This window comes from Gekko japonicus, unplaced genomic scaffold (genome assembly GCF_001447785.1).
Source record: "Gekko japonicus isolate JY-2015 unplaced genomic scaffold, Gekko_japonicus_V1.1 scaffold435, whole genome shotgun sequence".
In the NCBI taxonomy this organism is placed as follows: Eukaryota; Metazoa; Chordata; class Lepidosauria; order Squamata; family Gekkonidae; genus Gekko; species Gekko japonicus.
Genome location: NW_015161417.1, coordinates 393,840 through 406,488, shown reverse-complemented (window position 1 = coordinate 406,488; position 12,649 = coordinate 393,840). Strand labels below are relative to the sequence as shown.

At 47.7% G+C, this 12,649-nt stretch overlaps 1 protein-coding gene across 1 annotated transcript in view; it reads right to left on the bottom strand.

The window, feature by feature from the left end:
- UBXN10 (UBX domain protein 10) overlaps positions 1-5,219 on the bottom strand; it is an 11,150-nt gene extending 5,931 nt beyond the window's left edge. The window contains exon 1 of the mRNA XM_015427902.1: positions 5,079-5,219. The gene's annotated coding sequence lies outside the window, so the exon portion shown is untranslated. The remainder of the gene's footprint in view (positions 1-5,078) is intronic.
- Between the last annotated feature and the right edge of the window lie 7,430 nt (positions 5,220-12,649).

Here is a 12,649-nt window from a genome sequence, read left to right as displayed (position 1 = left end):
CCCCCCCCCCCCGGGTCTCATGCCTTGCTAGAATGCACTTCCCTAAAAGACAATGCAAAGAGCCTTGCTAGAATGCGCTTTCCTAAAAGACAGTGCAAAGAGACCCATCCCAGGATGTCAGAGAACAGGGAGAAACACCTGAGTGAAGGTGCTCCTGAAGGTGTGCCAGACCATTCTTTTGTATAAATCTTTTTATTAAATTTTCAAAGAGAATGTACAGAGAAGGTAACCAACAAAACATCAGTGGAAGAAGACATCCCTAAACCAGGAAACCAATAACAGTATATTCATCTAAAACTTAACTTGTGTTCAGCAATGTTTGCATCAAGTACCTGAGGAGTGAAAAAGAGTATAATAGGAATACAAATATAACCAGGATTACCATACTAGCCAGTTGGATCTAAGTGACCTAATTTACCATAGCCATAGTGTATTCATCACTGGAGGGATATCCTGCAAGGTAGAGAGATAAGATAGGATGGGAAACCATAAAGGACTCCACCAGCATCTTGAACAGAGGCCAGGAGCTGACTGGTAATTGAAACCTTCAAGCCTCCAGTCTATTGAATACAGCCTCAGACCATCAGGCGACAGTGCTTTTCCTAAGCGCTGGGCATCTTTCCCCTGATCCAGCTTAGATTATTTGAATTTACACGGCCTTACATCCAAGCCACCTTCAGCATCCAACAATTCTCAAGAATGGTGCAGTAAGAACAGGCGCCTATTGCCCCGCTGTGCTCCTTCTGTCTTTGGGAAAACAGTCACTTGGAGGCCGTTCAACACCAGTTTCCTCTGGTTTTGGCTCTCATCTCCTCAAAAATGGGAACTACGAAAAACGGAAGGATACCCAACAATGGCAAAGGTGGCTCTAATCCCAAAGGCGGGGTATGCTGCTGCCATGTGTCAAGCAAAGCTGGGTTGGCAGTTATAGGCCCATGGACTCTGGAAGCAAAAAATATGCAGAAAAAGCTGGCCGGAGTGAGCAGCTCAGCAGAATCCAGGCCCCGGGAGAACTCTGAGCTGTTCGACGGGAGTGTCTATTTTTCTTAAAAAGAGCAGGCGTGTTTTGTTTATTCGCGTTAAATAGGCCCAGCAACAGAACCTCCAAGGCAGCACAAGCAATACAAAGAGCCTGGGCAACAGCGGTACAGATCTCAGTCTGGATTGATAACCTATCGACAAGGGTGAAAAGAATGAAATCTCAGGGTTACACTGCCCAAGCTTTTGTAGCAAATCTAAAATGTGTGCATGGAGGGGTACTTTACAAAAGGAGGTGTGGCAGTATACCAATTAAAAATATTCTGGAGAAACAGGATATCGATTTAAGGAAATGAAAGGAAAACTCCATACGCTTGTCGTCTTTGCTTCAGTAATTCTGTACAGAGCAATGTCTACTGAGGGCACTCTATAAATGTATCTGTTTCCTCCATTTAAATGTATTGATTTCCATCACCTAACCAGCAAGCAGCCAAGATTTGACCAATGATGTCAGTGGTTTGTAAAGTACCCATTCCAAGCTGTAATTACCAGGTATACATCTGTTTCTCAATAAGCATCCCCTATCCCATGTCAATCCAGATATGGCCAATGCTCCCTCTAAGCTGTGGTCTTGTGAGCAGAAATTCTACTTTGTGAGCTACTGGCATTAAAGTGGTGAGCCAGCGTTTTGGGTACTGCATAAATGTACTGCAGGTACTGCAAGGTGATAGTATGTTTATCGCAGTCAAAGACCATAATACAGCGAATAAGCAGGTACTGCATACTGCTCTGGAGCCATCCTTCCTGAGCTGAAACAAAAATGTGTGAGCCAGAGGCTAGAAAACTGGGAGCTAGCTCACACTACCTCAGCTTAGAGGGAACACTGGTTATGGCATGTATAAACTGGGAAAGGAACCGTGTACACAGTTCTGTGCTCATTCAAGGGAAGGTGAAATAAAAATTTGCTAGATAGATATCTGCTGCATCCAGGGATCTTTACTCGGGCCATCACGTACATAACTTTCAACATCACCTCAGAACCAGCCTACAGAGAATGATTAAAATGTGGAATTCACTGCCAGAGCATGTAGTGATGGCCACAGGCATAGACAGCTTTAAGAGAGGATCAGATAGATCCATGGAGGCTAAGCCTATCAACGGCTACTAGCCACGGTGACTGAGGGGAACTTCCACATTCAAAGGCACTAAGACTCTGAATCTCAGAGCCAGGAGGCAACATCAGGGGAAGGCCTCGGCCTCTGTGGCCTGTTATTGGCCCGTCAGAGGAACTAGCTGGCCACTGTGTGAGACAGGATGCTGGACTGGATGGACCGCTGGTCTGATCCAGCAGGGCTCTTCTTATGTTTTCACTGCATATGCTCCAACTGTTCCTAATTCACTGCCAGAGCATGTAGTGATGGCCACAGGCATAGACAGCTTTAAGAGAGGATCAGATAGATCCATGGAGGCTAAGCCTATCAACGGCTACTAGCCACGGTGACTGAGGGGAACTTCCACATTCAAAGGCACTGAGCCTCTGAATCCCAGAGCCAGGAGGCAACATCAGGGGAAGGCCTCGGCCTCTATGCCCTGTTGTTGGCTGTCCAGAGGAACTGCTTGGCCACTGTGTGAGACAGGATGCTGGACTGGATGGACCACTGGTCTGATCCAGCAGGGCTCTTCTTATGTTTTCACTGCATGTGCTCCAACTGTTCCTATTTCCTGGTTCCTACCCCTGGTAAATAACAGCCCCTGTTTTGCAGGAAATTCTGGGAATACCTTTTTAAAGCCTTCGCGTGATTTGCCAGAGTTTAAAAGCAGTAGCCGTACTGTGTCTTGTGGGAATAACCAGCATCACAATCCCAGCCAGAGAAGGGGGGGGTGTACCCTTGCAGAGTGGGAAGCTACACACCTTAGCAGTGAATCTTAGGGCAAGTCACATACCCAGATTATATACTCCAAGACATACAAAAAATATGCTCATTATATCAGATATACACACAATATATAATTATGTAGAACTCCAGTGGTGTGCCCTGTCCTGGATAGCCCAGGCCAGCCTCATCTCGGAAGCGAAGCAGTGTTGGCCCTGGCTAGTATTTGGCTGGGAGACCTCCAAGCGATACCAGGCTCACGATGCGGAGGCAGGCAATGACAAACCACCTCTGAACATCTCTTGTGTACAGGGTCGCCATAAGAAGAAGAGAAGAGATTGGATTTATACCCCACCCTTCACCACCCGAAGGAGTCTCAGAGCGGCTTACAAACTCAGTTCAGTTCAGCTAACCTTTATTGGCATAAAATACTTTAAGAGGATTACTATAAAAGGGAATATGCATTTAAAACCATATACAGCCAAACTTATAGGACATAATGTAGCATAAAACATTTAATCATTGGAAATGGCTTACAAACTCCTTTCCCTTCCCCTCCCCACAACAGACGCCCTGTGAGGTAGGTGGGGCTGAGAGAGCTTTTTCCAGAACTGTCCTTGAGAGAACAGCTTTGACAGAACTATGGCTTGCCCAAGGTCATCCAGCAGCTGCGAGTGAAGGAGTTAAGAATCAAACCTGGTTCTCCCAGATTAGAGTCCACGCACTTAACCACTACACCAAACTGGCTCTCAGCTGTGACTCAATGGCCCTTTCCACCACCACAGTGCTGCAGAGAATCCTTTACCACGAAACCTAGAAGGACAGTGTGGTTGCAGTGCTTACGGTGTCAAGATGAAGACCAGGGAGGTGTGGTTTCAAATCCCCTCTCAGCCATGAAGCCCATTGTGTTATTTAGGGCCAGTCACTCTCTGCCAAGCCCACTTCACAGTTAAACTGACATGAGGAAAAGGAAGGAGAAGCACATATGCTACCCTGAGCTTGCTGGAGGAAGGGTGGGTCCCAAATATGGAGCTAGATCTCAGATTCAGCCTGCTTTGCACCCTTTTTCAAAAAACAGCCATCCAGCTTCCCCAGAACACTCAGTTTGATTTGATTTAGTAAGAGGGGCATGGTAGGAGTGTTCGTGTGTGTGGCTTTTTGTTATTTCAGATTTTGTGTACATCCCTTTCTACTACGTTTGGCCTTCAAAATCTCTTCCCAACCCCATTTAATTGCCCATAACACTGTGAGCCTCTTGGGAATAGGAGACTGGGATTTAACTCAGCCATGAATCTTATTGGGTGAATGTGGGGCAGTCATGCTCCCTCCAAGCAAAGTACAGCTGCTAATTTCAGGTTGGGAGCTGGAGTGCTCCTGGAATGTCACCTATCTCAGCCTACAAAGATCAGTTTCTCTGGAAGAAAAAATGGCATCAGAAAGCAAAGCAGAATTTATGGCATCACAACCCTGGAGCTGCCTTCCGTACCCAAATGCTGGCCTTCCCAAGCACTGCCTTCAAATCTCCAGGAATTAGCTAAGGCAGAGTTGGCAACCCTAGAGCCTAGCCTAGCCTACCTTACAAAGTTGTTGTAAGTTCTTTTGGCCCTGGCCCCCACCTGGTGGAATTCTTTGCCTGTGAATGTCCATGCCCTGCAGGATCTCTGCAGGGCATGTAAGGTGGAAATGTTCTACCAGGCATTTGGTTGAGGACACCAACAGTGCAGTATGTCGTCTGGCACTCTCATGCCCCCCTTTCTCCGCAGCCCCCCTCAGGGAGGCCTGTAAAATCTGCAATTCCCCCACCATCTTGGATCAACAGAATTATGCTGATGCATTATTGGCTCTGTACATTTTATATATTTACTCCTAGTTTTAACTTTTAATTATTTATTGTATGTCCTCTCCTGTCGTAAGCCACCCTGAGCCTTGCTTGCAAAGAAGGGCGACCTAAAACCTAAATAAATAAATAAAATCAGATCGAGAGAGAGGATGACAATGGCCATCGCCCTCTCAGCTTCTTGGACTAAAAGAGATATGTGTAAGAAAAGAAGCTGGGGGGGGGGCGTCGTTAGGCAAGAACTGCGAGGTCCTAGTGACCCCTCCCACCCAATACATCGACGCATTTCGATCCCCCTAGGAGGGAGGGAGGGAGGCTATGTACCCTCCCGGGGCAAGGCAGGCAAGGGTACCGGTTGGGAGCCCAAGAGCGGCGCAAGCGCGTCTCACCTCCCTGCGGCTCCATCCAGCGACCCCACCCGCAGCAGGCCCCGTTCTTGGTGGCAAACAGCGGCGCGTCTCCACGGCAACGCTCGCCAGCCTTCCACTTCCGGTCCCTGACCGGAACACAGCGACGGCTCCCAGAGTCATAGAATGGAAAACCAGACCGTCACTTCAAGGGAAAACTAGACGGACGCGGGTCGGCCCGAGGAGGCCGCTCTAGGCACCGTGTTCTCTCAGGCCAGAAAAACAAATTCTCCCTGTGTGCGTGTGCGTCGTTTGACGAGGAAGACAGTTCCGGTTTTAGACCGGAAGTGCCACTATGGTGGAGCGAGTCTAGTGTTTTTGGCTTCTGATGGCGAGATGACAGATGCTCGGGGCTGCCTTGTGCGGCAGATGCGACGAGCAATTAATTATTTCGAGGGGTTTCGCGACAGAGATTATACTGCCTAGAGCGGCACCGCGCCAGGCGCCGAAGGGAGTAATGGGCGAATGGCGGCTTCCCATTAAAAAAAGCTAACACCAACAGAAGTTTAAACAGCGCGGCCGCGTTCTAGTTAGGGTTGCCAGCTCTGGATTGGGAAATACCTGGAGGTTTTGAGGGTGGAGCCTGAGGAGAGCGGGGTATGGGAAGGGGAGGGACTTCGATGCCATAGAGACCACCTTCCAAGGCGGTCATTTTCTCCAGGTGAACTCATCTCTGTTGCCTGGAAATCAGTTGAAACTGCAGAAGATCTCCAGCCAGCACCTGGACGTTGGCAACCCTAATTCTAGTCCTTATGGTGCCCGCTGTTGCTTCATTTCATTCTCTTGGTTACTTTTTAAGGTGTTTTATTTCTAGTCAGCAGGGAGGTGCTCAAAAGTGACAGCGAGCACTAGGAAACAATGAAGACCTTCCTCACAAAATGATTCACATCATGAGCTTTTATTAAGATTTCCAGCCGGTTGCATGTTAACAAGAAAAACGTGTGTGTGTTATTCATTCAACTAGATTCAGAGGAGTGGTGGATGGGGGTGTGACAGAATTTGCATTAGGATCGTCAACCTCCAGGTGGCACCTAGAGATCACCTGCTATCACAGTTGATCTCCAGACAACCAAGACCCATTCCCCTGGAGACAATGGCTGTTTTTGGAGGGTGGACTCTATGGTATTATACCCGGCTGAGGACCGTTGTCTTCCCCAGACCCTGCTGTCCCCAGGCTCCATCCCACAAAATCTCTAGGTATTTCCTAACCCAAAGATGGCAACCCTAATTTAGACACATTCCCTTCTGTTTTACAACATTTGTGGGCTTGCCCCAAGATCACATAACCTCAGAGCAAACCGCTGTACAAGATGTTTTAGTAGCCCTTCCTGTTAAAAGTTGCTTTAAGCCATTCCTCATTCTGGTAGTCTTGGACCCAGAATTACTGCAGGCAGTATCTCAGCTTGCAGCCCTGGTAGTCAAGGAATTCTAGGCTTTCCAGGATGAGAAAGCCATCAGATTATGGTAATCTCTGATGTCAAACTGAATTGAGAATTGAGAAGTCAGCCATAACAACACTGTGGCCTGAAAAACCCTCCTCCCACTTTTTTTCTTTTTAACATTGAGCCTGATGAAGGGTTCTGCAGAGTTTGAAAGCAGTGTTAATTTGGTTAGTCTTAATAAGCAATAATAATACAGTTTTTGTTGTTATTGAACCAACACGGCTACTTTCTTTTTAAAATAAAGAAATCCAGGATTTTTAGCACAGTTGTGATTGGCAGCAGCCTGTACTGTACCGTTTCCTCTCCTCCGCAAATACAGAGACGCAGAAATGGCATGCTCTTTCTCACTCTGGTCTTATTCGCTTAAAAAGCTGTGAGGTTCCTTTCATGTGTTTCTTATATTTTTAAAACATGTTTTTATTTTTAGAAAACAAGTTAGAGGTATAAAGGGGATACAGAAAAGGGAAGGGGATCACAGAATGTGTAAAACGGAGCATTTCTCCCCAACACCCCCTTCATTATAGCTTTTAAAACACTGTCTGTAAAATACAATGTTTATGTAGATAATTGTAAATGGTAAAATTCAATAAAAACATTTAAAAAAAATACAATGGCACTTGCTTCTGTTGGGGTACATTTATATTCAACGTTTTAGATTTCAAATTTCATAACGAATCTGTTTTACATCTACATTAGTGATTTCATCTCTACTACCTCTTTCTCACATTGCTGGTCCTGCTTTTCACTCCCCAAATAAAAACCCTGAATCTGCTCACAGGAATAGGGGGGGGGGAGTACAGTGACATTAAAAAGCTGGATTTGGACAGGATGGAGAGACGCCTGGCTGCTTCCTACTCTTTAAAAAATTGGTTCAAATGCAAAAATATTCTGTTGTCACTGGAACAAGAGGCGCAGCCATCAGGCCTACAGTGTAGTTGGTAATCCCCATCTGCATTGTGGAAAGAGTAACTGGCTTTAAAGAACTTGTTCAGCCTGAATAGCCCAATCTTGCCAGAATTTAAAAGCCGAACAGGGTTGACCCTGGTTAGGCCTTTGGTGGGAGTGGAGAAAACCAAGGAAGTCCAGGGCTGCTATGCTCGTCTCTTGTCTTGAAAACCCCGTGGCCCTGGTTCACCATGTATCCTTTGCAACTTGCCAGCACACTATTATTATTAGGGAAACTTACATATATCTTGTCAGTTTTCCCCACAGGTCAAATAGCAGTTCCCAGGGGCCATTTCAGGTTGGGAAAGTAGCTTGGGGGGGGGGTCAGGTTTAGACCCCTTCTCCCTGCAAACCATGGTCCTGATCCAAATCGAGCCCCCACATAACTAAGAAGTAAGTTTCAACCTGACACTTCCAGCTCAGATCCGGTTCAATAGGACACGGGGCGGACCCCTTAACAACATAGCATTCGGGCTTCGGAAATTCCTGAAGATCTGGGTGTATGGATGTTGGTGAGGATGGGGTGTCATGCAGTCCACCCTCTGAAATGGACCTTTCCCCCTGATCTTTGTAGTCTGGAGATTTTGTTGTAATTCCAGGAGAACTCCAGGCCCTACCTGGAGGTTGGTTACCCTAACCTCAATGTGACCAACTAAGGCTCAGAATAGTAGTGGGCAGATAAAAAGCTTGATTCGCCATGTCTGGGGTGTTCAGAGTAAGGTTGCCTCCTGGGATTACAACTGCTCTCCAGGCATTCCAGGAGAACTCCAGGCCCTACCTGGAGGTTGGTTACCCTAACCTCAATGTGACCGAGAACTAAGGCTCAGAATAGTAGTGTGCAGATAAAAGGCTTGATTCGCCATGTCTGGAGTGTTCAGAGTAAGGTTGCCAACCCCCAGGTGGTGGATGGAGATCTCCTGGGATTACAACTGCTCTCCAGGCAGCAGAGATCAGTTCACCTGGAGAAAACGGCCCCTTTGGAAGGTGGACTCTGTGACATTATACCCCATTGAAGTCTCTCCCTTTCCCAAACCCCCACCCCCTAAATCTCCAGGCATTTCCCAACCCGGAGCTGGCAACCCTAGCTCAGAGGTAGAAACAGGATTTAACCTCCAGCCCAGTAGAGTCCTTGATCATGGTGTTCTAATGCCTACTGCGTAAAGTTATGTCTGATATAACAGAGGAGGATATTTCGTAAACGACAGTGGAATGTCTCTCTGCTTGGAGAAGTGGGGGGGGAGCACATAACATAAACTTCCAGAGCCCCTGAGAACTGCAGGCTTCTCCTCTGCATCACGGGCATTTTGTTGGCTTTAAATCGTAACGGTTAACAGCCACTAGACAGCAGTATAGTTTTACCTTGGACGCTCTCCTGTACTCAGCTTGTCACCCAGCCCTCACTGCTTCTCCCTGTACAGTATTGCAAAAGTGTGGTCTCTTCCTCCTCCCTGAACGCCCTGCCGGTTATCTCTTGCTCTGACAATTGCAACCTCCCCCCTCTTCTCTGTTCTGCTGTTGGTACCCCTTGGGCCTCTGTCCTCTCTCTGGCACTCTGCCACCGAAACCAGTCACTTTATCATCGTTCTGACTGAGTGAGGGCCCTTCTAAAATTCCTATAATGTCTTGTTTCTGGTTCCGGCACAAACTTCATCCTCACCTTTGAAGACCTTTGTAGTCTTGTCCTTCTTATCTCTCTGCCCTCTTATCCTCACACTTCCCATCCAAGACTTTCCTTCCAGCGGTGATGTAGTGGTTAAGAGTGGCAGACTGTAATCCGGAGGACTGGGTTTGATGCCCCACTTCTCCACGTGCAGCCAGCTGGGTGACCTTGGGTCAGTCTCAGTTCTCTCAGAGCTCTCTCAGCCCCACCTGCCTCACAGGGTGTCCGTTGTGGGGAGAGGAAGGGGAGGAGATTGTAAGCTGCTCTGAGGCTCTGAGTGAAGGGTAGGGTATAAAATAAACATCCAATTCTTCTTCATCATCCTCTTCCTCCTGCCCCACTGTCCTAAATGGTCCAAAGGTCTTCTACTCCTCTAGACGTTTTCTTCTAGACGTGCCTTAACAAGCTGCCACACAGGAACATGAAGGAAGAAACGGTTCTTCAGTTCTGTGGACCCCAGGTTATGAAGGGCTTTATTTATTTGGTTTAGTTTAAATCCCACCCTCCCTGTGGGCGGGCTCAGGCCGGCTTACAAGGTCACATAAAATATTGTGACAAACAATATATAAAATTCAAATAATTAAATTTTCAAAGTTTCGTACACAAACCAGAGTGAGAGTTGCCTCGGTAGCAGTGCTTGAATGGAAATCTTCTGAGCGGTGTTGAAGGGTATCAAGCCACCAACCACGAAGAAGAGGAAGAAGAAGAGATTGGATTTATGCCCCGCCCTTCACTTGGAGTCTCAGAGCAGCTTACAACCTCCTTTCCCTCCCCCTCCCCACAGCAGACACCCTGTGAGGGAGGTGGGGCTGAGAGAGCTCTGAGAGAACTGAGACTGACCCAAGGTCATCCAGCAGGTGCAAGTGGAGGAGTGGGGAATCAAACCCGGTTCTCCCAGATTAGAGTCTGCACACTTAACCACTACACCAAACTGGCTCTCTAAGCCAGAGCTGTCAGCAGGGGAGGCTAAGAATGGAATATAGACACCCGCTGCCTCAACTGAAAGCCCAGCAGAATAAGAATGGAATGTAGACACCCGCTGCCTTAACTGAAAGCCTGGCAGAACAGCTCCGTTTGGCAGGCCCTGTTGAATTGTAACAAATCCCGCAGGGCCCTGGCCCTGGTCAAGGCTAGCCAGATGTCCTTCGGGACAGGGACAACCTGTGAGCGCCAACACCTTGATCTGTCCTGGAAACTAATCCACAGCCAGTGAAAGGACCACCAAATAGGACTGACACATGGTCCTGCTGATAAGCCCCTAGTAACAAATGGACTGACAAATTTTGCACCGGCTGCAGCGACTGGCTAATCTTCAAGGGCAGCCCCATGTAGACCACAATGCAGTACTCTAACCTTGAGGCGACTAACCTTAAGGCACGGCCAGATAAAGTATCTGCACACAGAAATCCACCTTGCTAACTAGTTGTAGCTAGGTACAACTTTTTGTTTTCTTTTGTTTACCATGAAACCTTTGGCACAACCCCCTTTTCTAAGCCAAGACACGTGTGATGTCAGTGGACTCAAATAGCTCCCCTGTTTTAACCCCACTGCCTCTCACTTCCTTTTGTTGTCTTCTTTTTGTCAGGTTTTTGCCTGTAAGCTCCTCAGGGCAAGGAACCTGTCTTGTCTGTAGTCTTTAAAGTGATGTGTCGGATTGCGACAGGAGATTTGGCCAGAGAGAACCTGTCAGGTGAAGTCCTTCTCACTCACTAGAATGAGTCATGATGTAGCTGAGCACTAGGCCCAGCGAGATGCTATAAAACTTGCAAAGATGTGGAGAAATGCTGGCTTTCCTCCTTCTTGGCTCCTCCCGCTCCAAGATGCAACGACAGAGACGCCACTGTCCCCGGGTGAGCTCATTTGAAAGCCAGAAGAGGCACAGAGTGTCACCAACGGCTCCGAGATATGATAAAGGCTACTCAGTCCACTTGGCACGACAGCTGAGAAAGCCCCAGGGGCTGACCCTGAGCTGTGCCACCCAGAGCATAGCATCGGAAGGGCCTCTGCTTGGATTCTCCCCCGAGAAAGTGGTTTTAGCCTATCCCGATTGGCAGACTGCAGATTTGCTGGATCACACCTGCTTGAGAGCAGTAATATTTTGGGGAGGGGCAATAAAGCAGCGCGTCGTCTGAGAAGCGCATCCCGGGATCCCTTGCAGTGTCGTAGAGGGTTCTGGGGAAACGCCTCCATCACATAAACACATGAAGCCCCTTTACCCTGAGTCAGACCATCAGCTGTACCCCTAGCAGCTTCCCAAAATTTCTGGCAGAGAGGCTTTTCTCATCCCAGCTTGCTGAGCCTCTATGTGCATCTTAGGTGCTCTCCTCATGAGGAACATAAGTAGCCTTTCTCATCCCAGCTTGCTGAGTTTGTATTCACCTGGGATACTGGGATCTGAACCTGGGAGCAGCCTCTATGTGCATCTTCGGTGCTCTCCTCATGAGGAACATAAGTAGAAATAAATAAAATAATAAAAGTGGGTACTATCCTGAGGTTTGATATCCCTTTTCCAGCTAACCATATCCACAAACTTCTGTGAGGTCCCTGTTTTCATTTTTCTAAGTCGTTCACTGTTGCGTACACCCTACGGCAGGGGCCTCTGACCCCTTCTTCAATGAGAGCGACTCTTTAATAATGAAAAATATCCCAGGCTACTTCCTCCTCCGCTACCTGTACACTACCAAGGTTTGTTCTGTCCTAGAAACTGAACAAGGTCTAGGACGAGCGCCAGAAAATGAAGCTGCTGAGAAAATCCGATTTTTTTTAAAAAAATAATAATAATAAAGTGTAGAGCAATATATATTTTTTGCCATCTTTTTCTCTGTCTTCCAAAGGGGGTATGAGTTATTCTGCAGTAGCTAGAGAGCTATGGGTAACTCACGAGCTACCTGTTGGAGACCCCTGGCCTACAGCCTACCAGAATACAATACATAAAATATAGAATTATCTTCCTTTTATGACATTTTGTACTTCATATGGTCACGTGTGTGGTAGAAGACCAGGGTGTTTTTAAGCATATCATGGGGTGAATACAACTGACCATTTACCAAGCGGCAGGGCTATTTTTGGGCAGGAACGTACAGGAACGGAGTTCCGGCTGGCTTCAGAGTTGGCCACGCCCACTACAGCCAAAACCTCTGTGTGCGTGGCTACACAGGGATGGCCCGGAGAGTGAACCCCCCCCGGCAACTCCAAGGTGGGTGGGCTGGGGGGGGGCCTGGAAGGATCAGGGAGGCATTTATATGCCTTCTCATGCCTTCCGTGGCCTAGACAAGCCAAGAGAAGGCAGGGGAGTGTGGCACAATATGCTAATGAGCTGTGCAGTCGTGGGTGTGGCCTAATATGCTAATGAGTTTCTGCTGTTGGGTGTGGCCTATTATGCTAATGAGTTCCTGCTGGGCTTTTTCTACAAAAAAAGCCCTGCCAATCGGTAACTTTCCACAGTGATGTGTCGATTATCTCTATTATCCTGCCAAGCACTGGGGGGGGGGGGTTCGTCTCGCTGC